This window comes from Gorilla gorilla, chromosome 13 (assembly GCF_029281585.2).
Source record: "Gorilla gorilla gorilla isolate KB3781 chromosome 13, NHGRI_mGorGor1-v2.1_pri, whole genome shotgun sequence".
NCBI lineage: Eukaryota > Metazoa > Chordata > Mammalia > Primates > Hominidae > Gorilla > Gorilla gorilla.
Genome location: NC_073237.2, coordinates 14,426,747 through 14,453,842, shown reverse-complemented (window position 1 = coordinate 14,453,842; position 27,096 = coordinate 14,426,747). Strand labels below are relative to the sequence as shown.

General features: G+C 53.4%; 1 pseudogene; it reads right to left on the bottom strand.

Moving 5' to 3' along the window:
• Nucleotides 1-9,130: 9,130 nt before the first annotated feature.
• On the bottom strand, nucleotides 9,131-26,573 carry LOC129524431 (glutathione hydrolase 1 proenzyme-like; annotated as a pseudogene).
• Nucleotides 26,574-27,096: the final 523 nt, after the last annotated feature.

The following is a 27,096-nucleotide window of genomic DNA, read 5'->3' as shown; positions in this document are numbered from 1 at the left end:
GTACTAGCTCATGTTAGACTTCGATAAGTGAAGGATGCATGTTGTAAGCTCTAAAATAATCCAGTCATCTTTTAAAATAACTCTAAGACTGCACAGTTATGAAACTAATAGAGAAGGAGGAAATTAAATAATAAAAATAATAAATCCAAAACAAGATGTGAGAGGAGATAAGAAGAAATAGAATAGGCATGGAAAACAAATTGGTGGTGGGTTTCAACTCAAATAAATCATTAGTTACATTTAAAAGGACAATAAAAATTAAAATAATTGAAAATAAAGTAAAACCCAACTAATGCCTTTTATATAAGGATACAGAGAGGTGGAAAATAATGAAAAATATGTCATGCATGCACTAACCAAGAAAGCTGTATAACTTTTTTTTTTTTTTGGAGATAGCGCCTCACTCTGTCTCCCAGGCTGGAGTGCAGTGATGTGATCTTGGCTTACAGCAATCTCTCCCTTCTAGGCTCAAGCGATTCTCCCACCTCAGCATCCCAAGTAGCTGGGACTACAAGTGTGCCAACTTAGAATTATATTAGCCACACCCAGCTAATTTTCATATTTTTTTGTAGAGGCAGGGTCTCGCCATGTTGCTCAGGTTGGTCTTGAACTCCTGGGCTTCAGTGATCCACCCACCTCGAACTCCAACAAAGTGCCAAGATTACAGCCATGAGCCACCATGCCCAGCATAACTATTTTTAATGAAGTAGACTTTAAGAAGAAAAGTATTATTAGAGGTAAGAGACACATCACGGAAAAGAAGAATTTACTGGAAGCCAGGAGCAGTGGCTCATGCCTGTAATTCCAGCACTTTGTGAGGCCAAGGCGGTGGATCACCTGAGGTTGGGAGTTCAAGACCAGCCTGACCAACATGGAGAAGCCCTGTCTCTACTAAAAATACAAAAATTAGCCAAGCATGGTGGCACATGCCTGTAATCCCAGCTACTCAGGAGGCTGAGGGAGGAGAATTGCTTGGACCCAGGAAGTGGAGGTTGCGGTGAGCTGAGATTGTGCCATTGCATTCCAGCCTGGGCAACAAGAGCAAAACTCTGTCTCAAAAAAAAAAAAAGTTACTAGCTAGTTTCAGTAATTCTTAACATCCAGGAAACTGGATGTGAAAGCTTTTCAGAGAAACTAAACCAATAGATTATACATAGAGAGAGATTTATTTAGGAATTGGCTCACATGATTGTGGGGACTAGCAAGTTTAAAATCTGTAGGGCAAGCCAGCAGGCTATAAATTCAGGTAAGAGTTGATCTCGAAGTCTGGAACCTCACATCTGTAGAGCAGTCAGGAGGCCAGAAACTCAGGCAGGGTTTGTGTGTTACAGTCTTGAAGCAGAATTCCTGCTTCTCTGGGAAACCTGTTTTTGTTCTTAAGGCCTTCAACTGATTGGAGGTGGCCCACCCATATTATGGTGGGTAATCTGTTTTACTTAAAGTCAATTGACTGTCAGTATTAACCACATCTATGAAATAACCTCCCAGCAAGATATTGACAAGTATTTGACCAAACAACGGGGCACCATAGCTTAGCCAAGTTGACACATAAATTAACCGTCAGGAACGAGTAGAATATCCAAAAAACAACATACTAGGGGTATTATATCTTATATAGCTATTATAATTTTATAAAACATATAATTATAGAATGAAGATATTAAGATAACCATTAGAACAAAAATATAAACTTTTCTTTCTTTTTTTTTTTTTTTGAGACCAAGTCTTGCTCTGTCATCCAGGCTGGAGTGCAGTGGTGCAATCTTGGCTTACTGCAAACTTTGCCTCCTGGGTTCAAGTGATTCTCCTGTCTCAGCCTCCCAAGTAGCTGGGATTACAGGCACCCGCTACCATGCCCAGCTAATTTTTGTATTTTTAGTAGAGACGTGTTTTCACCATGTTGCCCATGCTGGTCTCCAACTCCTGACCTCAAGTGAGCCACCCCCTCGGCCTCCCAAAGTGCTGGGATTACAGGTGTGAGCCACCACACCCAGCCAAAAATCACCTTTTTCACAAGGATCAAAGCAGTCATTATGCTGGAGATGACAGACCTCACTGTCACCATGCTCCTTTTGTATGTCTACTAGGCACGGTGCTGGGTCCACACTCACAGAAAGCTTAGGAGCTCGCACCCAGGGGCTCCGGCTGTAGCAGAATCCTAAGAATAAAACCTGGTGCTGAAAGAGTAGGAGATGAGGCCGGGCGCCATGACTCACTCCTGTAATGCCAGCACTTTGGGAGGCCAAGGCGGGCTAATCAAGAGATAGAGAACATCTGGCCAACATGGTGAAACCCCGTCTCTACTAAAAATACAAAAATTAGCTGGGCATGGTGGCTGGCACCTGTAGTCCCAGCTACTCAAGAGGCTGAGGCAGGAGAATCATTTGAACTGAGGAATCAGAGGTTTCAGTGAGCTGAGATCACGCCACTGCACTCCAGCCTGGTGACAGAGTGAGACACCGTCTCAAAAAAAAAAAAAAAAAAAGCAGGACACTGAACTCTGGGAGGGCCTCCTGGTGAGAGGTGAGCACAGAGGGGAGAGATGGAGGCAGGAGCATGGGCTTCTGGTGGCCCCAGCAGACCCTGTGGCAGTGTGGCCAGGGTCCTCTGCAGGGAGGAATCTTGGCCAGGATGACGCTGTAGCAGGCCTCTTCCTGAGGCCTCCAGCCAGCCCGGCCAGGGTCCCAGCATCCAGTGACCCCTGTTTCACAGCAGCAGCTGGGGCCAGCCCCAGGCTCTCTTCCACTCTCAGCTTCTTAAAACTGGAAGTGGAGAGAGTTGTTTGATAAAACACTGGGGCAAACCACATCCTCTCTTCACCAAGGGAGAGTTCGAGGGGATGCCGGCAGAGGGAGCTTTAGAGTAGAGACCCCTACCCAACCAGTGACCGTCAGGCACACAGCAGGGCATGCTATGGAGACCCCCAGACAGTCACTCGGTGAGACCCAGCAGGTCCAGACTCTTCAGAGATCTGTGGCAGCAGGTCCCCACTCCCAAAAGCCACGTGCCCACGGGTGGTCTCTGGTGCCTGAGACCCCAGTCTCATTTGCATCTTTGCAACTTCGAGTTTAAGTGGGTGTCGCATCCCTGTATGTCCTCCTGAGCAGAGGAGGGGCACAGCCCGGGGTGGCAGCTGGCGTCAAACCCTCAAATCCCCTGAGAGCCACTGGGGAGACTAAGCAGTCCGCAGCCCCCACTTGCCCCTGAGCTGCCATTCTCAGCCCTGTGGGAGGAGACAGAAAGCCCTGAAGAGAAACCAAAGGATCAGGTCAGGAGGGGCTAGGGGGGTGGCGTGAGCAATCAGGACAGGGAAGGATGGACAGATGGGGGAATGGAGGGAAGAAGTAATGAATGAAAAGGTGAATAAATGAACAAAGAGAGAGAATGACCACTCCTCCCTTGCTTTAGTTTACAAAGTACTGGGATCCTCCCAACAGCCTGCAAGACAGAATTTCTGGGAAGCAGACCAGGTGGCTAGCAGGGAGGGGAGGCTTGCCCTGGCTTTTGTGGGCCCAATGGGAGGCAGGGGGCAGGAAGGGGCATCCTGTATGTGTCCTCCCTGCAGTGGCAGCAGCACCGTCCTGGAAGAGGATCAGGAAACACCCACTGTGGCCCCTCTCCATCACGACCTCATCCAGGACACCAAGTATCAGTCACTCAGCTCACGAGACCCAGGCCCTGACTCAGGAAGAGAGGATGTGAGGGGTGGGGCACCGGGCTCCTCAGGACTGAGAGACCTGAGATGTGGCCCCGGGCTGGGTGTTGGGGCAGACTGGCTATGGCAGCATTGTGTGTACCCCAGCAGGCCAGCAGCACGCAGGGAGCCTCCAAACCCCTTCACCCATGACCCTGGGAGAAGACCCCAGCCTTGGAGAACTGGCCTCACTGAAGGGGCCTGCACCAGCCAGCAGGGTCAGGCGGGGCCAGACAGGTTCCCACCTGGGATATGCAAATGGGCCTCCTGAATCCTGGAGCCAGGTATGGACTCACACACCACCATTGTCCCAACGTCCCCATCTGCCCCACGGGCACACCCTGCCACCTGTTCTGTGCAAGGGCCCTGAGGCTGTCTCCTTGCGCTCAATCCTGCAGGTGCTGAAGCCCACACACACAGCTCCTGCTTCCTGGGCCAGTGCACGTGCACACACACACACGCACACACACCCACACATACGCATACCCACACACAATCACAGACATTCACACATACCCACAAGCCCCATACTCACACTCACACACACACCCCCACAAACACCCACACATACACTCACACACACAATCACACACATTTACACACACCCACACACCCACACACTCACACTCACACACTCACAGTCACACACACCCTCCCACAGCAAAACACAATCACACATATTCACACCCACCCACACCCCCACACACTCACACTCACATATACTCACACCCACACACACCCACACACTCACACATACACAAACACAATCACACACATTCACACCCACCCACACCCCACAAACACACTCACACATATACCCACACACACTCACACTCACACATAATCACACACACACACACACATGCTCACACACACACGCCTTCTCCAGGAGGGGCTGGCTGCCAAGGGCCACCCAGCTTCCTCCCACGTCTCACTCACCGTACAACATTTGAGCAGACCTTGGAGTCAGCAGCAACAGCAGCATGGACAAAGGCCTGGGGGCCACTTGGGGCCAGGTGTCGAGAGAGGAACACAGCCAGCACAATCACAGCCAGCGCCAGCCCCAGCCCCAGCCCCAGCAGGACCAGGTCAACCATGGCTCCGCAGTCCTGGGCCATGGCTCTGCGGCCCAGAAGGAGAGGGGAGGCCGGTGGGCAGACGGAGGGACAGATGGTTGGGCAGATGAATGGACAAGAAGATGCATAGATAGACTCACAGGTAATTGGACAGATGGACAAACAGGTGGGGGCTTAAGACAGACACGAAGATGGATCGACAGACAGGCCAGATAGCTAGAAAAAGAGGACAGTAAGAGAAAGATGGTCAGATAGACAATGGGACAGAGATGGGCTTACAGATGGGCGGACAGACAGACAGGTCTGAACAGCGGGCTGCCAGATGGACAGATGGGTGAATGGACAGATGGCTGGCAGCTGTGGTGAGCTGCTGCCCTCACCAAGTGCACACTACGGAGTGGCCAAACTCACGCCTCAACTTCTAGTTTTCAGCTCCTGCTTGTTCCTGGCAGGAGGCCAGGCAGCAAAGCGTCTGAGGGGAGTTTTCTTTGCCTAGAGAAGTCAGCTGCTGTGTTAACTCCCTCACTGCTGGTAGGTCCAAAGGCCCCACCTACCGCCTGCCAGAGCCCATGGTCACACTGTCGCAATGTGCAGGAGAACTTGGTGCCTGCTGCACTGCTGTTGCCAGGTAGGGGCAGGGCTCCCTGGAACCTCCACACCATTCCCCAGGTTCTCAGCAGCTCTGGGAAAGCAGAGCTGGGGCCGCTTAACTCTGCCCTGGATCCGGCAAGGCTGCCCCCCTCCCAGAGTGGAGCCCTGCTCCCCAGCTCCCATCTCTATCCCCTAACCCTCTCCGCATGGCCCAGCCTAGTCAGCATCAAGGTGGAGCTGAACAGACGCAGAAGGAGGAGGACCCAAGGTGGTGTCACTCAGGACCCGGGTTCAAGTCCTTATGCTTCTGCAGCCTGGCCTGGGTCCCCCAACACCCCCAGGGTGACCAAGGGCTTCCCAGTCTGCACAGAGGACAGCGGGACTTGACCGCATCAAATGCTGGTGACTACGAGACACTTACGTGGGAAATGCAGACAGACCATGCCTCTAGCCCTTGGTACCCGGCACCATCCATCCCTGGGACTTGCTGTCCTGGAAATGCAGCATGGACCTCCAGGGAGGGGGGCTGTGCCATGTGGGGGCCCCACCCCACCTGCAGCTCTTTCCCACCCTGGCTGCAGTTCTGCTTCCCTGAATCCAAATCCGCTACTACTGTGCTGGCAGTGCAGCCTCTCTGGGGACACTGGCCTGGCTCTGTTCTCCCCAGGCCTCAGGGTGCCTAAAACTGGGCTGGCTCTGTTCTCCCCAGGCCTCAGGGTGCCTAAATGGGAGGCAGCCAGGGGAGTGAAGACCCACCGAGGGGCTCCGTTGACCAGGCTCAGCAGGGGTGCAGGTGATGTGGGGTGGAATCCTTCCCACATGGCCCCCACAGTCCTCCCCGCTTCCTCCCCAGCTGAACACTGCCTGCTCCAGATGTCTACACCTGGAGTCCGGGCGCCTCCATCTGGGCAGCAGAGAAACTGAGGCACAGAGACAGACTGTGTCCTTACAGGCCACACAGCCTGCCAGGCCCCTATGTCTGGCCAGAGCCCCTGGTCAGCCTGGGCCGCAGTGATTGTTTAGAGGTAGGCTGTTCCCACGGCTGCCTCTCACGGTATGGGGGCCTGTGGACGCCTCCTCCCGCCGCTACCCGACTCCCAAGCCTCAGTGACATTGCTCAACCAGGAGCTGAAGTGCATTCCTGGGCTCAGGCCAGCCCACCCATCGACCCGCTGCAGTCCTGGAAGCCCAGAGGCCTGGGCAGCAGGAACAGTGGAGACAGCAGTGTGGGGGATGTCCCCCCTCCTCTCCCCACCATCCTCGTCAGGCAGAGGCCAGGGCGCAGGGACCACCCGAGCAAAGGCCCAGGGAAATGAATGGGTGTCATTCTAGTCCTGACCCGAGGCACAGCCAGGAAGGTCCCTGTGGGGAAAAGAAAGAGATATCAGACTGTTACTGTGTCTTTGTAGAAAGAAGTAGACATAAGAGGCTCCATTTTGTTGTGTAGTAAGAAAAATTATTTTGCCTTGAGATGCTGTTAATCTGTAACCGTAGCCCCAACCCTGTGCTCACAGAAACATGTACTGTGTCGACTCAAGGTTTAATGGATTTAGGGCTATGCAGGATGTGCTTTGTTAAACAAATGCTTGAAGGCAGCATGCTTGTTAAGAGTCATCACCACTCCCTAATCTCAAGTAAGCAGGGACACAAAACACTGCAGAAGGCTGCAGGGACCTCTGCCTAGGAAAGCCGGGTATTGTCCAAGGTTTCTCCCCATGTGACAGTCTGAAATATGGCCTCCTGGGAAGGGAAAGACCTGATCATCCCACAGCCCGACACCCGTAAAGGGTCTGTGCTGAGGAGGATTAGTAAAAGAGGAAGGCCTCTTTGCAGTTGAGATAAGAGGAAGGCATCTCTCTCCTGATTGTCCCTGGGCAAAGGAATGTCTCGGTGTAAAACCCGATTGTATATTCCATCTACTGAGATAGGAGAAAACTGCCTTAGGGCTGGAGGTGGGACATGCTGGTGGCAATACTGCTCTTTAATGTATTGAGATGTTTATGTATACGCACATCAAAGCACAGCACCTTTTTCTTAACCTTGTTTATGACACAGACATTTGTTCACGTGTTTTCCTGCTGACCCTCTCCCCACTATTACCCTATTGTCCTGCCACATCCCCCTCTCTGAGATGGTAGAGACAATGATCAATAAATACTAGGGAACTCAGAGACTGGTGCCAGCGTGGGTCCTCCATATGCTGAGTGCAGGTCCCCTGGGCCCACTTTTCTTTCTCTATACTTTGTCTCTGTGTCTCTTTCTTTTCTCAGTCTCTTGTCCCACCTGATGAGAAACACCCACAGGTGTGGAGGGGCAGGCCACCCCTTCAGGTCCCTGAATGTCCTTCCTCAGGAAATGATGGGGGAAAGGGTGATGAGAATGAAGGAGAGGATTTAAGTCCCTCACCCCCCGAGGTAGTCCTGGGCTGAGCCCCATGGGACCTGGAGAACCAGGCTGTACCCCACCAGCGTGTCGGGTCCAGGAAGTCTCATGGCCAGCTCCCACTTCTCTTGCTGCTGTGCAACCCAGAGCAAGGCCTGCCCCTTCAGCTTCAGTCTTCTCCCCTGCAAATGGGGTCACAGCCTTTCCTCTCAGGCCAAAATAAGGGTTGAGGCCGGGTGCAGTGGCTCACCCCTGTAATCCTAGCACTTTGGGAGACTGAGATGGGGGGACTGCTTGAAGTCAGGAGTTAAGACCAGCCTGGTCAACATAGTGAGACCCCATCTCTATTGGTTTAATTTTTAAAAAAAATTAAATAAATAAAATAAGGATTGAAGAGTGACTTGTACACCAGTTGAGCCTACCTCCACCTCACCCTTGCAGAGCCCCAGAGACACAGCCCTCCAGAGCTCAGACCCAGTGGGACTTGACTCCACAGGCATAAAACCCTGTTTGTCTATGGGCCCTTTGGAATCACCAGGTTTTCGGGGCTCCTGAAGGATAGCCCTGACCTGGCCTCACCTGGCCCCTGGCCCCAGTGCCCCTGGTGATATCCAGGTGCTGGGCTGTGATCACCGCCTCCCACCAGCCCACCTCCACCAGCCCTTCCCAGAACCCTGCTCCAGGTGTTGGAACTGTGCACAGAGGAGGGAGCAGGCCCCGAGGGAGGCCTGGAGGGGCTGCCAATGGTGAAGGCTGCTGTGTCTAGCTGTTTCCTTCTGGACCCACTCCCTCTGGGCTGCGTCCCCGGCTGGACCAAGCCCTGATCCCTGGGATCTGGGGACATCTTCCCGTTTGCTGTTCCCTGAGAACCAGGCCTCCCTCTGGAGAGGATCACAAGCTTGGGTTTCACTCTGGGTTTGCTCTTGGGAACCCCCCCAGGGGCGTGGCTCTGACCGAGATGTTTTCCTCCAGCCTGTTGCCCAGTCCCCATTCCTCGGACCTCAGCTTCACCGCCAGTGTCATCGGCAGGTTGAGCTGGAGGCCTACGGGTCTGAGAAGGCGCCCGGGTTCCCAGCATCAGCTGGCCACCCTCTGCCTAAGAAAGCGCCAGGGTCGTGACACCCCCTGGTGGCTGCTTCTAGGTAGTGTCACTGCCCAGCCCCAGTAAGGGAGGGCCTGGCCCCAAAGTCCGAGGGATCAGGGTGGAAAGGGGCAGGGCTTGGTGTGAACCTTCCCCTGGCCCCCAGCCATGTGCCCCACTCTCCCCATGCTGAAGATGCTGAGGCTAGTTCCAGTGCCCGCATTGTGAAGATCTCCGAATCCCACCCCTCTGTTCCTCCCCAGCCAGATGGCTCCATTTCACACAAAATACACTGAGGCCCAGAGAGTGGGGAGACAGGCCAGGGAGGCCACCTGGAGCCTGGCACAGTGGCCTCATTTATTATGCTGCTCTGCTGCTCACAGGGGAAGCCCGTCCCCCAAAGTCCTCTTCCTTATCCTCGTGAGTATCTTGTCCCTGGGTTGCTTGTCAGCCTTGTCTGCCTGGAGCAACCAGTAGCCAGCAGGTTCCCCGCCTTTCCTGGAGTCCGAGGCAGCTGCCCAGCCACCAGCCGTGCGGACGATGGCTTGCACCACAGCGATGAAGGTGGACACGATCTGGGTGTGATGGTGCCGGGTCTCCAGGGCTGCAGTCACTGCCTGGGGGTGGGAGGAGAGGGGAAGCCTGAGCAGGGCTCCAGATGCCACCTGAACCACGCCTGTGTGGTCACAGGCCTCAGCCCAGGTGGTGCCATTTCAGGCCAGGTCATCAGGAAGAGCAGGTTGGGGCATTCTGGGCCTCATTGGAGCAGGGGATTTGGCCCTCATGGCACAGGGGCTCCAGATGGCCCAGACACTAGAGAGAGGACACCAACCATTGTCCACTCTGTGATGATCCAGGCCTCCAGCCCAGGATGCTCTGGGGCCCCACACCGTGACTCAGTTTCTCCAACCCCTGGCCCACCTGGTCAATGTTTCTCTCCACTGTCGTGATGTTGGGCAGAAGCTGGTTGTGCAGCTGGGGCTCCTCCACGGCCCGCTTCACGTCATAGCTGAACCAGAGGTTGTAGATGATGGTCTGGGGCATTGGGAGTGTGATCAGCATGGCTTGGGGGCTGTGCGGAGTGGGAAGGGCCAGGGAGAAAAGGGGTGACGCATACCAGTGCAGTGGCTGTGGTGATCTGCGTGCCCCCAGCAGCTCCCACCACCATCCGGACCTGGCCGTCCTGGCCCACCATGATCGTTGGGAACATGGATGAGAGTGGCTGCTTCCCTGCGGCTGATGGGAGAAGACAGGGATGCCCATGAGCTGCCTTCCCAGGACACCCGCCCCTCTCCACCCCAGTCCCCCCACCCCCGGACTTCCACCCCATACCTGGCTGGATGAAATTGGCAGGTGAGGGGGGTACCCCAAACTCATTGGTGATGCTGGGAGAGCTGAAGTCGTCCATTCATTATTGAACAGGATCCCGCTGACCAGGGAGCAGACCTTGGAGCCAAAGCTACCACCCAGCCGGGTCAGACAGCGCCCGACCTTGCCTGGCCCAGCCTGGTCCCTATCCACCCACTGAGGCTGAAACATACTCACTGAGAGGCCCAGGATAAGCTACCAAGATTGGGCCTCAGTTTCCCACCAGGAAAAGAGGTGACGGAGCCACCTTACTGGATAAGTGGGCGGTCCCTGGGCCACCCACCTCTGGCACTTTCCCACCCAGGCGTCCCAGCAACCCCTACTAGAGGTTGATGGTGCTGGTGGCGGACACAGCACTGCCGTCCTCTGTGATGACAGACAGGTGAGCAGTGCCCCTGTCATCCGGCGTGTAGAACTCGGGCTTGTAGTAGGAGATCGGGTGAGTGGTGTTGTCAGAGATCTGGGCCCGGAGCTGGGCAGCGAAGAACTCAGAGGTCATGTTGCAGACCACCTGCCGAGACCCCAGAGCTGGCCTGATGAGGTGGGGAGGGAGGGTAGGGAGGGGGCACAGGTCTCAGAAGGCCCCTGACTGTGACTCTGACCAAAACCTTCTAGCACCCACAACCTTCCGTGGCTCCCCAGGACCCAAGGGCAGGCCCAGGACCTTGCACGACCAGTCTGACTCCCTGTCTTTGTTGCGTTTCAGTAACTCTGAATGTCTGTCTGCCTGGTCCTGAGCCTCCAGACCCTTGCCGCATTCAATCACTCATTCCTTCATGCAAAAAATATTTCTAGAGTTTGCACTGCATGCCTGGCACTGGGGAATCAACAGGGAACAGACACTTACGTCCTGCCCTCATGCCAAGAAAAACAAACACACACAGGGAAAGTGCTGAAACCACAAGCCAGGTAAGGGGAATCAAGAGGCATGAGGTATGGGCAGAGTGGTCAGGGAGGGCTTCTCAGAGGAGGCAACGTGTGAAAAGAGCCTGGAATGCAGCCTAAATGGTCAGTGCAAAGGCCCTGAGGCAGGTGGTATAGGCTGGTGAGCGATAGGCAGAGAGTGAATGGAGTGGGGTGGGGAGAAGAGGATGAAGATGCAGGCTGGGGCCCAACCCACAGGACCTCCTAGGTCCCATAAAAACTGGCTTTTGCTCTGTGCCATGCAGGCTTAGGGCAGAGGAATGAGCAGGCTGGGGAGTGTTTTCACAGGGTCCCTCTGGCAGCTATGACAGGGATAAGGATAAATCCCAAAGGGGAGGCTGTGGGTATCAACCAGGCAAGAGATGATGGCCTGGGTGGGAGAAAGAGAAGAATCAAGGATGGTGCCGACTAGCGAGATAAACCCTGCAGAAGGGGCAGGTTTGGGGATGGTCAGAAGCTTGATATTGGACACTTCATCAGACCTGAAGAGCATGGGTGCAAGTATAAAAAAAATAAATAAATAAGCATGGGTTCACAGGCAAGGGCAGGCTGAGAGATGAACATGGAAGTATTGACATTGAGTGGCTGCTGGATGCCATGAGCCTGGCCAAGGTCCCCAAGGCAGTGGCGAGGAGGAGATGAGGAGGTCAAGGAGGAGACAGAGAGGATGGACCCAAAGGCCGAAGAAAATGCCTCAAGAGAGTTTCAACATCAGGCGCGGTGGCTCATGCCTGTAATCCCAGCACTTTGGGAGGCCGAGGCCTGAAATCCCAGCACTATGGGAGGGCGGATCATGACGTCAGGAGATCGAGACCATCCTGGCTAACACAGTGAAACCCCGTCTCTACTAAAAATACAAAAAGTTAGCTGGGCGCAGTGGTGGGCACCTGTAGTCCCAGCTACTTGGGGGACTGAGGCAGGAGAATGGCGTGAACCTGGGAGGCGGAGCTTGCAGTGAGCCGAGATCCCGCCACTGCACTCCAGCCTGGGGGACAGCCTGGGGGACAGAGCGAGACTCCGTCTCAAAAATAAAATATAAAATAAAATAAAATAAAATAAAATAAAATAAAATAAAATAAAGTTTCAGCAACACCCCACAGATTAGTTGACCAATCCCAGGGAAAGGTGTTCTGTCTGAAACTGCCCTCAAGGAAACAGAAAGGCAAATCCACGATGTGGGACATTTTCCAAGACTACTGCCCTGGGCTTTACAAATCAACAAAACAAGCCAGGCACGGTGGCTCATGCCTGTAATCCCAGCACTTTGGGAGGCCGAGGCAGGCGGATCACGAGGTCAGGAGATCGCAATCATGGTGAAACCCCGTCTCTACTAAAAATACAAAAAATTAGCTGGGCGCAGTGGCAGGCGCCTGTAGTCCCAGCTACTCGCGAGGCTGAGGCAGGAGAATGGCGTGAACCCAGGAGGCGGAGCTTGCAGCGAGCTGAGATAGCGCCACTGCACTCCAGCCTCCGTGACAGAGCAAGACTCTGTCTCAAAAACAAACAAAAAAAACACACCTGTAATCCCAGCAATTTGGGAGGCTGAAGTGGGAAGATAGTTTGACCCCAGGAGTTTGAGACCAGTCTGGGCAAGACCCTGTCTCTAAAAAAAATACAAAAATTATCCAGGTTTGGTGGCACGTGCCTCTGGTCCCAGCTGCTCAGGGGGCTGAAGTGGGAGGATTCCTTGAGCCCTGGAGGTTGAGGCTGCAGTGAGCCAAGATCACACCACTGCACTCCAACCTGGATGACAGAGACTCTGTGTCTAAACAAAAACACAACAAAAACCAAACAGCCAAGGGAGCCTACTGTAGGCAAAGAGAAGGGACAGCAGGTTATGTCACCCCGACATCCTGCTGTGCTATGTTCAAGTCTCACTTTTGAGACACACCCTGAGGTGTGACATCAGTAACCTACTGTGGAATCCTTCAGAAAAACACGAATCCCAATAGATGTGGGTGGAGACGGAGAGAGTTAGGAAATCTGGCAGAAACGTCCACACTGCAGACTCCAGGAAAAGGGAACATTGATGCTTGGGCAGTTTTGGGATTTTTTTACATTTTTGTAGGTGCGAAAAATTTGCAAAATGAAAACTCGAGGAGAGTGTGGTGAGCTGTGTGAGATGCTGCTGAGTGGGGCCTGATGGGGAAACTGAGGCTGGACATGAAGATCTGGTGGCATGGGGATAGAGCAGGGGAGAGGATACCCTGAAGGGAGAGAGGACATAGCCCAGCCATGTTTGCTGTAAGAGGAGCAAAGGACAGAAGGAGGCAGCAGATAGAAATTTCTAGAGCAACAACAGCTGCCTTTCTTTCGGGAATAATCCGTGATAAAGAAGTAAATCGTCAGAGGCAGAAAGGAGCATTGTAGGAACAGCACCCCGAGCCAGCAAGTAGATGAAAGAGCTGGCCTTAGCCAAAAGGGAGGGCAGAGGGACACGCTGCAGTGGCTCTGTCCCCTCAGAGAGACAAGACACCAGGTCACTGGCTGCAGCGGGAGTCAGAGGTGCAGAATGCTCACGGGGAAAGAGAAGACACCACCCGGGCAGCTGACGCCCCTCCTGGGAGGTCACTGGTCAGTGTGGGGGTTCTGCAGATCCACCCAGGAATGCCAAGGACCCAAGTAGGTAAGGAGGAATGTGAGGATCCTCAGCGGGAAGGGATATGACAGGGTCTTATAGGGACCCAGCGTGGAGCTGGGGCAGCTACTGAGTGAGTGGGTCAGGTGGTGCAGGGCTGAGGGTGGCATCTGGGAAGCATTAGTTTGGAGTGACAGGGAGTGGGTGGCCGAGGTCTCTGTTCACCTGGCCGTCTCCCTTTCACCCATCCATCTCACCATGCCCGAGGGCTGCAATGCCCCCATGTGTTCCTCATCTCAGCACTGAGCACTCGAGAACCACAGCATGTGCAAAGGACCTGAGGTAGGAGGGTGGCCACTAATTCCCCACACTGTCAGTTCTGTGGGGCAGAAGCCAAGACTGGGGGTCACCCACCAGTCCATCTGAGCACACAGTAGGCCCGCAATCAAAGTTTGTGGCAGGAATGGATTCAGAAAGCATATGTGAGGCTGTAGCCACCCTGGGGAGCCCACCCGATGCCTCTACAGCAGGCCCCACACCCACAGTGGGCCAGCCCCTGCCCCTTACTTCAGTCACATCCACAAACTTGGGGTTCCCAAGCAGGGTCCTCTTGGCGTAGGCAAACCGGAAAGCCTCTATGATGCGGTGGTACGTCAGGCCCTTCTGCTCGGGGGTCTCCACGCTCTCCCGGGAGAAGCTGTACCCTGGTTGATCAGAGCCAGGTGCATGTTGCTGAGCCCCAGAGACTCTGAGGGGCTCAGAGGGTTAACAACTGCCTGAGCCACTTTGCCCACCTCAAGGAGCGTTTAATAACCAATAGCAGCAGCTGCTTCAGAAGGCTGTGGTGAGAGTGAAGTAAGGTGAGGGCTCCTGAGCCTGGGCCTCACGTCACGCATCAGCTCTGGCCATTCAGTGACCAAGTGGCAGGGTCACCCACTGGACCAGGGTACCCTCTGGACCAGGCCCTGCAGCCCTGAGCTCCTGCACCTCTCTCCCTCCTGATGACTCCTGTTCCTCCTCCAACCCTTGAGCATTGCCCGCTTCAGCCCTGTCGCTCTGCACTGCCTCCTTCAGGACATGGTGAGCTGTGATGCAGGGACACACCTCGGGAGCTCAGTGATGGAAAGATGTGGCATGGGGGGCGAGCAGAGATGCAGCAGGGGTGGGGCGTGGGGAGAGAGAGGCAGTGTCATGGGTCCTACCACACAGCTGTGGTGCAACCACTCAGCTTTGAGGATGTTGAGGATGAGGGCCAGTACGGGCCCACTGAGCGGCGCACTGGGCATGTACAGCACTGCGTCTCCCAGACTGATGTTCAGCGGGTGCTCGATCAGCTCAGCACAGTAGTTATTCAGGCCCTCAGCTGTCACAATGCCCCCTGCAATGGGACAGCAGCTCGAATGGGCACTGGGATGGGGCTGCATCACTGCGTGGAGGATGGAGCTGCACCAGTGGGGTTGGGGGCAGGCATGGCTGCACCATGGTGGTGGGGAAAAGCCTGTACCTACCAGGGAGGACAGAGTGCACTACTGGAGGGGTGGGACTGTGCCCTGGGAGGGGGCCACAGGCAACCTCACCTCCTTGGGAACCTCACCAGCTCTGGCACTCCTGTCTCCCTGACACTGCTCACCACCTGACAGCCGGTCTGGGGCCACCTGCCCTCTGCCTGCTTGGCTTAGTGGCTTCCTGTCTGCCTTCTCTCATCTGTGGCCAGAGAGTGTTTTCTGTTTTTTTTTTTTTTTTTTTAGAGATAGGATCTTGCTCTGTCACCCAGGCTGGAGTGCAGTGGTTTAATCACAGCCTTGAACTCCTGGGCTCAAGTGATCCTCCAGCAGACCCTCCCCAGTAGCTGAGACTAAAGGCACAACTACACCCAGCAAATTTTAATTTTTTTTGTTGTGTTTTGCTATATTTCTTTTTTTTTTTTTTGAGATGGAGTCTCACTCTATCTCCCAGGCTGGAGTGCAGTGGCGTGATATCGGCTCACTGCAAGCTCCGCTTCCCAGGTTCACGCCATTCTCCTGCCTCAGCCTCCCAAGTAGCTGGGAATGCAGGCACCCACCACCACACCTGGCTAATTTTTTTGTATTTTTAGTAGAGACAGGTTTCACTGTGTTAGCCAGGATGGTCTCGATCTCCTGACCCTGTATCCACACGCCTCGGCCTCCCAAAGTTCTGGGATTACAGGCGTGAGCCACCATGCCCGGCCGGGTTTTGCTATATTTCTTTTCACTATGCTTTGAATTTTTTGTTTTCTTGTTCCCCACCCCCACCCCCACTATATTTATGTAGATTCTCAATATTTTTTTTGTAGACTCACTATGTTGCCCAGCCTTGTCTTGGACCTCCTGGCCTCAACTTCTACCTCAGCCTCCCAAAGTGTTGGGATTACAGGCATGAGACACAAAGCTTGGCCTCAGAGGGCCTTTTCTTTCTTTTTTTTTTTTTGAGATGGAGTCTCACTCTGTGGAGTGCAGTGGTGCAATCTCGGCTCACTGCAACCTCAGCCCCCCAGGTTCTAGCGATTCTCCTGCCACAGCCTCCCAAGTAGCTGGGATTACAGGCACAACCCACCATGCCTGACTAATTTTGCATTTTTAGTAGAGAAAGGGTTTCACCATGTTGGCCAGGCTGGTCTTGAACTCCTGACCTCAGGTGATCCACCCGCCTGGGCCTCCCAAAGTGCTGGGATTACAGACGTGAGCCACGCACCTGGCTCAGAGGGCCTTTTCTAACTGGAGAATTCCTGCCGGTGTCCCTGCTGCTTAGCCTCTTCTCCTCACGATGAATGGATAGAGGGAGGGAGGGAGGCTCTTAATTCTCCTGGAGTCAGCTCCAAACAGACAGGGTATTGGCATGCCAATTTCCAGCCTCAGTGGTAAAGGTCGACAAGCTAATCACCCTCCTCCATGAAACAGTGACAAAAATTACCTGAAGAAAGCCACAGCCAAGCTCCAGGCCCCTGCCCCACAAATCCCCTTCCCCATGCCTCTTTCAAGGCGACCCTCATCCCTTGTAACCCTCTTGGTGAATCAAAGCCCCCTCTACTGGGCCTTAGCCCAGCTGTTCCTCTGCTAGGAATCCCTTCCTCTCTCTGCCTAACGAAGTAATCTGCAGCCCAGCCACCACCTCCTCCAAGAAGTCCTCCTGGATCTTCAGGCTGTATTCTAGTGCTTCCCCAGCCCTGGCTCTTGCCTACACCTGCATTTACCCCAACAGGGACTTGCTCTCCTGGACTGTGTGGCCTCTCTTGGTTTTGATATAAGCAGGAGCTGTGGACCCACATGGCCAGTCACTGACCCTCCTCCACCAGGAACTTCCTGCAGGCTCAGGCAAGACAGGAGGACCCCATGGCTCTGGGCTACAGCTCAGGGTTTCCACTGCAGAGTTCCTCACCCGGGCCCTTGAGGTTACCCACTCACCGGCCGCCTGGATGTCCTTCACAATCTGGGCCGTGAGGCTGCCATTGTAGAAGGCCTGGGCACCCTGAATGGCCAGCGTCTCGTAGGTGTCAGCCAGCCGTGGCAGGGTCAGTCTCTCCCCCTCCCGAAGCACCTTTCTATCCCGGCAGAACACCTCACTGGGGCAGAGGGGGCTCATGTGAGGCAGCAGGTGGGGTGGACTTAGCTACACCACCCCCCACACCTGCCCACACGGGAGACCAGCACAAAGCAGGGGCGGCGCCTGTCACAGGTGGGTGGCCCCGTCACTCAGCACTCGTCCTCCTAGTGTCCCTTCCGGGAACCTCCTAGTGTCCCTTGCCACTCAGGACACATGGCCAGCCACAGTGGCCACTGGGACCCCACACTCAGAATGTGTCCCCACACGTGGTGGGAAGGGTCTGTATCTCCTCATCCCATTATCAGCGCAGGGTCCTGAAGGCAGAGGGCCGCTCCACTGCTGCTACAGCCTGCAAGGTCCTTGGGCTGTGCCTGCCCTGCCTGTGTCAGGGGGCCACACCCACAGACATACCACAAGACAGGCTGCTGCTCGATGACCGTCCGCTTGTTTTCCAGGGCTACTGCCAAGCCCTTGCCCATGGGGAAGCCCTGGCGGGCCAGCTGGATGCTGGGCTGGAAGAGGCGAGCCCAGGGCAGCCACCCATGCCGCTGGTGTGCCAGCTCATAGCCTCGGATCTCCCCAGGCACCGCCACCAACAGCCCTCCTGGGGAGAGAGAGCCACAGTTAGTGACCCTGAGTGGGGGACATCGGGATCTCTCGCAGGCAGCATCCCAGGCACAGTCCCTGACTCGTTTTACAGATGGGGCAATGAGGCTTAGGAGGAAAGGTTTTTTTTTTCTTTTTTGAGTTGGGGTCTTGCCATCTTGCCCAGCCTGATCTCGAACTCCTGGATTCAAGCAATCCTCCCACCTCAGCCTCCTGAGTAGCTGAGATTACAGGCGTGAACACCACACCCAGCAGAAGGGGATTTTTAATTTTTTTATTTATTTTTTAATTTTAATTTTTTTTTTAGGAGGGGATGTTTAATTTTTTTTAAGAGGGGCTCAGCAGGTAGGAGTGTACATGGACCAGGGATGTCTGAGGAGGGCACAGGAGGGGAAGCAGTAGCATGCGGCTGGGTTTTGCTGTCCCAGGATGAAGTGTCTGTCTGTGCAGGTGCCTGCATGTCTAAAATCCTGTGCCAGGCCAGACCCCCTCCCATCTCGCTGACCACAAGGGCTTATCCTGTAAGACTCATGGGCTCCACCAGAATGTGCCAAAACAAGAGCAGATCCCACCCTGACCCAGGTCAAGCACAGGCCACCTTCAAGACACAGCCAGCCCCAAGAAAGGGCTCCCTTCCTCTTTTCTACTGCCCCAGAGAGGCAAGACTGAGCCTTAACCTCCATCCTGTCCCCTCTTGCAGCCTCAGTTTCCCCATCCAACTATAAGGGTTTTTGTTTGTTTGTCTGTTTTGAGACAGGGTCTCACTCTGTTGTCCCAGCTGGAGTGCAGTAGTGCAATCATGGCTCACTGCAGCCTTGGCTTCCCAGGCTCAAGCGATCCTCCCACCTCAGCCTCTGAAGTACCTAAGACTACAGACATACCCCACTACACGTGGCTTTTTTTTTTTTTTTTTTTTTTGAGATGGAGTTTCACTCTTGTTGCCCAGGCTGGAGTGCGATGGCACAATCTTGGCTCACTCCAACCTCCACCTCCCGAGTTCAAGTAATTCTCCTGCCTCAGCATCCCAAGTAGCTGGGATTACAGGCATGTACAACCATGCCTTGCTAATTTTTGCATTTTTAGTAGAGACGGGGTTTTACCAGATTGGTCAGGCTGGTCTTGAACTCCTAATATCAGGTGATCCATCCTCCTCAGCCTCTCAGAGTTTTGGGATTACAGGCGTGAGCCACCACTCCCAGCCTAATTTTTTATTTTTATTTGTTGTAGAGACAGGGGTCTTGCTACGTTGCCAAGACTGGTCTCAAACTCTGGCCTCAAGCAATCCTCCCACCTCAGCCTCCCAACATGCTGGGATTACAGGTGCACCCAGTCTATAAGGGGTTTTGCCTTCCAGTTCTGACTTTTGAGGAGGTCATTGGAAACAGACCCCTGGGCCTGCTTCCCCCCGAGCCCCACTGCCCATATGGACACTACAGACACTGACCCTTTGCCCAGAAAGGTACAACTATGGCCTCTGCCCCCAGGTACTCTCCTGCTCTTGCGAGAGATGTTGGGGCCATTTGGCTTGGCTTGGCGGCTGCTGCTCTAGAACTGCCTCTCCCACCCTGAAGCCTGGCACAAGTTTCCAAGAGCTGGTGGTTTCAATTCCTAGAAGCTGCACATACATCCCGGAAGGTCTGACACCCAGCACATGATTCCTTCCACCTTGTAGTTAGACAGAAGTTCTTTTCTGTTTTGTTTTGTTTTTTGTTTGTTTGTTTTTGAGATGGAGTCTTGCTCTGTCTCCCAGACTGCAGTGCAGTGGCATGATCTCAGCTCACTACAACCTCCGCCTCCCAGGTTCAAGCGATTCTCCTGCCTCAGCCTCCCGAGTCGCTGGGTTTACAGGCACAGGCCAGCACACCAGGCTAATTTTTGGATTTTTAGTACAGATGGGGTTTTGCCATGTTGGCCAGGCTGGTTTCAAACTCCTGACCTCAGGTCATCCACCCACCTCAGCCTTCCAAGGTGCTGGGATGACAGGCGTGAGCCACCGTGCCCAGCCAAGACAGGAGAAGTTCTAATCTTTGATAGCAGACCAGGGTGATGATGCTTAGCAACAGTATTTTGTATATTTCAAAGTAACGAAGAGAGGACTATGGTGCTAACACCCAGAAATGAAAAATACTCAAGGTGACGGAGACTCCAAATACCCTGCCTTGATCATTATACACTCTATGCATGTAACAAGCACTCACATGTACCCATAAATATAGAAAATATCATGTATCAATATCAGAAAAAAATCTTCTCCTGACCTCAGGCCAATCAGACTCTCATGCCGCCACACTTGCCAAGTTCTCTGGTGACCCCCACACTGCCAGACCCAGTGCCCCTCTCAGCTTTACTGGGCTCATCACTCTCCCTGAGAGCCGCCCCTGCATCCCAGCACCTGGCTCCACCCGAGTCTCCCCCGCCTGCCATCCTAGCTCCTACTCTCCCCTCTGTCTTTGCTCTCTCTCCTCGTGGTCTGCTTGACATCTGAGCTTCAGCCTCCATTTATGCACTAACTCCCAAATTGACCTGCTGGCCTGGACTGCTCCTCTGATCACCAGACCTGAGTGTCTACCTGCCTGCTTGAAGAAAACATCTCAAACTTCACCGTGCCCAAAACCGAGCTCTGAGTGTCTGCTCAACCTGCGTCCTGAGAACTCTGCCTGTCTCCATTAGGGTCACCCCATCCTTCCAGGTACAGACAAAAGATCAGGGGTCCCCGGGGACTCCCTACACAAGCATCACACCCAACCCATCCTCAAATCCACAGGCTCCACTTCCAAGTGTGTCTGTCCAGCATCAGCCACTTCCCAGCACCCTCTCCACGAATTACTGCAGTGACCTCTGGACAGGTCCCCACATGCTCCCTGCCCCTTACACAGCAATCCGTAGGCCAGATCCATCCCCTTCCACTCACACACGCCACGAGCCCCCACTTCCCTCAGACAGGAAGCAGAGGCTTCACCATAACCTAAGAGATCCCACACAACCTGGGCCATTTCCCTTGGGTCACTTGCTGCAGCCTCCCTAGCTCCCCACAGGGCTCTGTCCCTGCCATCACACCTGGATAGCAGACCAGGAGATAACTCCCCTGACCCCATCTCTGCCTCTGGGTCTTTGCTCAGATGTCTCCTTCCCTGACTGGGTCACCCTCCATAGAGTCCCAGATTTTGAGGCCCTCCAGGTCTGTTTTTCTACAGCCCGTAACACACCCGCACCTGCCTAGTTTCTTTTCCCACCTGGAGTGTCACAGATTTCCTCTGCCATCTTTGTTTTTCACCCCAGCTTCAGGAACAACAGCTGATTCTTTAAGACAATGCTCAATACATTCTAGTTAAATAAATGATTCTAAGCATCCACAAGGTGCCAAGCCTATGATTCCCGCATTCTCTTACCCTGAGCAACTTCATGTCTACAGATGCTGAGTTTCTCAATGAGTATTAAAAACAAATGAAAGATTGGCGGGGCACAGTGGCTCACGCCTGTAATTCCAGCACCTTGGGAGGCCGAGGCAGGGGGATCACGAGGTCAGGAGATCGAGGGACCAGCCTGGGCAACATAGTGAAAACCCGTCTCTACTAAAAAATACAAAAAATTAGCCGGGTGTGGTGGCAGGCACCTGTAGTCCCAGCTACTCGGGAGGCTGAGGCAGGAGAATGGCGTGAACTCAGGAGGCAGAGCTTGCAGTGAGCCGAGATCGCATCACTGCACTCCAACCTGGGCGACAGAGTGAGACTCCATCTGAAAAAAAAAAAAAAGAAAAAAAAATCAAAGATTGAGTATGTTGCAGAAGACTCCAAAGGGCGCCACCCAGGACCCCCACCTGAAGTCTAAGGCCTGCTATGGTGAGTGTGTCCTGCCCCTCCATCCTCCAACTTGTTTTTTTTTTTTTGAGACGGAGCTTCGTTCTTGTTGCCCAGGCTGGAGTGTAGTGGCATGATCTCGGCTCACTGCAATCTCCACCTCCTGGGTTCAAGCGATTCCCCTGCCTTAGCCTCCTGAGTAGCTGGGATATTACAGGCCTGTGCCACTATGCCCGACTTATTGTACTTTTAATAGAGAAAGGGTTTCACTATGTTGGCCAGGCAGGTCTTGAACTCCTGACTTAGGTGATCCATCTGCCTCAGCCTCCCAAAGTGCTGGGATTACAGGCGTGAGCCTGTGAAAAAAAGGCCCAGCCTTTTTTTTTTGACAGGGTCTCACTTTGTTGCCCAAGCTAGAGTGTAGTGGTATAATCATGGCTCACTGCAGCCTCAACCTCCTGGGCTCAAGTGATCCTCCCACCTTAGACTCCTGAGTAGCTGGGACCATAAGCACACACCGCCATACCTAGCTAATTTTTTTTTCCCATTTTTTGTATAGATGGAGTCTTGCTATGTTGTCCAGGCAGGTCTCCTGGGCTCATGTGCTCCTCCTGACTTGGCCTCCTAAAGTGCTAGGACTAGAGGCGTTGAGTTGTTGAGACCCTCCCATCCTCCAACTTTTATCTCACAATCTATTGTGCCTCCTTTGGGGACAGACAGTGGCTTCCTGGATGGACAGTGGCTTCCCTTCATGTACCTGGGGAATTTGGGGGCCTCCTCTCCACTTAAGACCAGATTAGAAAAGAGAGACTCCACCTCACATTCTAGAGCGCCATCCCCACAAATGAACAAATGAGTGAATGGGATGCCTGTTGAAAAGGCAGGATATAGACAGCCTGGGTTCAATTTTAGCTTCACCACCTCCCAGCTGTGTGACCTCAGCTGATTTGCATGACCTGTCTGAGACTCAGCATCCTCACCCTGTAAAATGGGAATCCACACAGCATCCCCTAGCCCAAAGGAGCAGGGAGGGTTGTGAGAGGCTCGTGGGTGAAAAGCGCAGAGCAGAGCGTGGGCCCCAGTGAGCCCTGGTCCATGAGGTCTGCTAGCATAATAATTATTCTTTCCATGTGCTGCACAGAGTGGCCCCGGAGGCCTTAGCAGAAATAACAGAAGCTCTCGGCCCTTTACCGTGGTGATGATGGTCCTGACCACTCATTGTGGGACGGTGCTATGGGGCCAGGAAGGGATGGGGGGTACTAGAACTGCCCCTGAACCCTGACGGGAGCAGGCTTCTGTGGGCAAGGCCCCTTCCCGGTGGCTCAGCCAGCTCTGCACCCATGCCCCAAGTCTGCAGCATGGCTTACCCTTCTGGGACTGCTCCGAGCTGTTGAACATGCTGGCAAAGGCCAGCCTGGGGGCCACCTCGTGGGCATTGATGACCTCAGCTTTTCCTAGAAGGAGAAGCAGGTAGGCAGGCCCACCCACCCAAACCCTTTATGCCACGTGAGCCTGGGGGCCACCGAACTGTGCCTCGGCCCAACCCACAACCCCTACCCCTCTCCCTCTCCTCTTCCGAGGCACTCATGGGTGGTGCTGTTGTAGATGGTGAGGAAGAGGCCACCCTCGATGCTCATGCTGTGGGCATTCATGAGCCCCACACACAACAGGGCTGCAATGGCTGCATCCACTGCAGAGCCAGCGTCCCGCAGTGCATCCCTGCCATGTGGCACATAAAGGCATGAGAACCTGCAGGCTTCCACCCTGGCCCCGCATACACACCCTGCTGCCCACCTGCCCAAAGGAGGATGGAAGAGAAGTCCATTCGAGTTTTGGGGTTTTTGTTTTTAGTTTCTTTCTTTTTTGTTTTGAGATGGAGTCTTGCTCTATTGCCAGGCTGGAGTGCAGTGGCACGATCTCAGCTCACTGCAACCTCTGCCTCCCGGGTTCAAGCCATTCTCCTGCCTCAGCCTCCTGAGTAGCTGGGACTACAGGTGCATGCCACCATGCCCAGCTAATTTTTGTATTTTTAGTAGAGACCGTGTTTCACCATGTTGGCCAGGATGATCTCTATCTCTTGACCTCATGATCCGCCTGCCTTGGCCTCTTTTTTTTTTTTTTGGAGACAAAGTCTCTCTTTGTTGCTCAGGCTGGAGTGCAGTGGTGTGATCTCAGATCACTGCAGCCTCAGTCTCCTGGGCTCAATTGACACTCCCATCTCAGCCTCCCAAGTAGCTGGGACTATGGGCACATGTCACCATGCCCAGCCAATTTTGTTTGTTTGTGTATTTTGTAGAGATGGGGTTTCATCATGTTGCCCAGGCTGGTCAAGAACTCCTGTGCTCAAGTAATCCACCCACCTTGGCTTCCCAAAGTGCTGGTATTACAGGCATGAGCCACTGTGCCCAGCCTTTGTTTTATGAGACAGGGTCTCACTTTGTCACCCAGGATGAAGTGCAGTGGCACAGTCTTGGCTCAATGCAGCTTTGACCTCCTGGGCTCAAGCAATCCTCCCACTTCAGTCTCCTGAGTAGCTGGGACTACAGGTAAGAACCACCACACCGGGCAATTTTTTGTCTTTTTTGTAGAGATAGGGTCTTTCTATGTTGCCCAGGCTGGTCTCGAACTCATGGTCTAAAGCAATCCTATCGCCTCAACCTCCCAAAGTGCTGGGATTACAGTTTCTTCTTTTTCTTTTCTTTTTTTTTTTTTCTGAGACAGAGTTTCACTCAGTTGCCCAGACTGGAGTGCAGTGGCATGATCTTAGCTCACTGCAACCTCTGCCTCCTGGGTTCAAGCGATTCTCCTGCCTCAGCCTCCTGAGTAGCTGGGATTATAGGCGCACACCACCAAGCCCCGCTAACTTTTTATATTTTTAGTAGGGACAGAGTGCACCATGTTGGCCAGGCTGGTCTCGAACTCCTGACCTCGGGTGGTCTGCCCGCCTCAATCCCCCAAAGTGCTGGGATTACAGGTGTAGACCACCTTGCCCAGACAGTTTCCTCTTTATGAAGCAAACAAATGTACATGATTTTTATAATTGGGACAAAAAGGGAAATTGCTATACTTCATTAATAACATTTTTTTTCCCTGCTAGAGATGGTGGCTTACACCTGTAATCTCAGCACTTTGGGAGGCCAAGGTGGAGGATCACTTGAGGCCGGGAGTTCAAGACCAGCCTGGGCAATAGAGTGAGACCATATCTACAAAACAGTCTTTTTAAATTAGTCAGGTGTGATGCATGCCTGTAGTCCTAGCTACTCAGGGGGCTGAGGTGGCAGGATCGCTTAAGCCCAAGAGTTCAAGGCTGCAGTGAGCTATGATCATGCCACTGCACTCCAGCCTGGGTGACAGAACAAGACCCTGTCTCAAAATATGAAAAACATAATATTTTTTCTGTTTAAGTCTTTAGAAGGGAACTGATCTTTATATATAACATGAGATAAGAGTCTAAAATAGAATAAAACAGTAGAAGCCAGGCACCATGGCTCACACCTGTAATCCCAGCACTTTAGGAAGCTGAGGCGGGAGGATCACTTAAACCCAAGAGTTTGAGGCTGCAGTGGGCTATGATCGCTCCCCTATACTCCAGCCTGGGTGACAGAGTAAGACTCCACCTTAAAAAAAGAATAAGCCCTTCATGTCCCTGTTTGGGCAACAGCGTTCCTTGGGGGGAGGGGGGAGGGATGGCATTGGGAGATACACCTAATGCTAAATGACGAGTTGGTGGGTGCAGCACACCAACATGGCACATGTGTACATATGTAACAAACCTGCACATTGTGCACATGTACCCTAAAACTTAAAGTATAATAATAATAAAATAAAATAAAAAAAGAAAGAAAGAAATTGTCTCCTATCCAAAAAAAAAAAAAAAACCAGAAAAGAATAAGCCGGGCATGGTGGCTCACACCTGCAATCCCAACACTTTGGGAGGCCCAGGTGGGTGGATTACCTAAGGTCAGGAGTTCGAGACCAGCCTGACCAACATGGTGAAACCCCATCTCTACTAAAAACACCATAATTAGGCCAGGCCACAGTGGCTCACACCTGTAATCCCAGCACTTTGAGAGGCAGAGGTGGGAGGATCACAAGGTCAGGAGTTCAAGACCAGCCTGGCCAACATAGCAAAACCCTGTCTCTACTAAAAATACAAAAATTAGCTGGGCATGGTGGCACATGCCTGTAGTCTCAGCTAATGTGGAGGCTGAGGCAGGAGAATCACTTGAACCTGGGAGGGGGAGGCTGCAGTAAGCCAAGATTGCACCACTGCCCTCCAGCCTGGGTAACAGAGTGATACTCTGTCTCGGAAACACACACACACACACACACACACACACACACACACACACACACACACACACAAATCTGTTGAGCGTGGTGGCACACGCCTGTAATCCCAGCTACTTGGGAGGCTTAGGCATGAGAATCGCTTGAACTTGGGAGGCGGAGGTTGCAGTTAACTGAGATTGCACCACTGCACTCCAGCCTGGCAACAGAGCAAAACTCCATCTCTAAATAGATCGATCGATAGATAGATAGATAGATAGATAGATAGATAGATAGATAGATAGGAAGAAATAAGTAAAAATAGCCACCAAACAACAAAACAGTGGAGTTTATCCAAAGAGACAGAGACTCTTAGAACTGAGAAAAGGGGCCCTGTTTGGCTCTAGGAGACCCACATCCTGCTCTCGGAGTCACCATCCCCTTCCCAAAGGCTACTGAGAGAGTCCAAGCAAAGCTTACATGTGGGAAAACTGAGTCTCAGAGGGGTGAAGGTATTGCTCTGGTCCACTTGCCCAGTTTTCAGGGCCCATGTCCCATGCCCTGCCCCACTCACCTCCCAATCTCCGAGCACTGCTTGGCATCCGCAGCCACGGCAGCCCTGGTATACACATGGTTGTCAGGTTCCTTGGAGGCTGAGGGCAGCCAGAGACAGAGGACGACAATGAACAGCACCAGGACCACGGCCAGCAGGCCCAGCACCACTAACTTCTTCTTCATGGCTCTGCTGCTCCCACGGGGTAAGGAGCAGGGTCAGGCCCAGCCTCAGACATTCCCTGGCCCCTCCCCAACAGGGCACAGTCTAAAGTCGGGGCTCAGAAACACAAGGCCTGTGTCTCCTTCCTGCTTCCCAGAATACGTACAGGCTGTCAGGCCCCCAGACCTTTGCGCAGGCCATGCTCTCTGCCAGAAGCTCTGGGCCTCATCTCTGCCCTCCCAAATCCTCCCTGCTTATCTTCAGAGCCCATCCTGGTAAGAACCCCATCTCCAGCAGCGAACCTTCCTGGGAGCCCCCAGATTTCCTCACCCCTCTTTCTGCAGGGCCTTGCCTACCTCCTCACAGTGGCTGAGCCTCCACTGCTTAGGGAGAAGCTCCAGTAGGGATGGGCCTGGCCTGGTTTCTCCTGTGTCCCCCACCTCAGCTTAGAGCC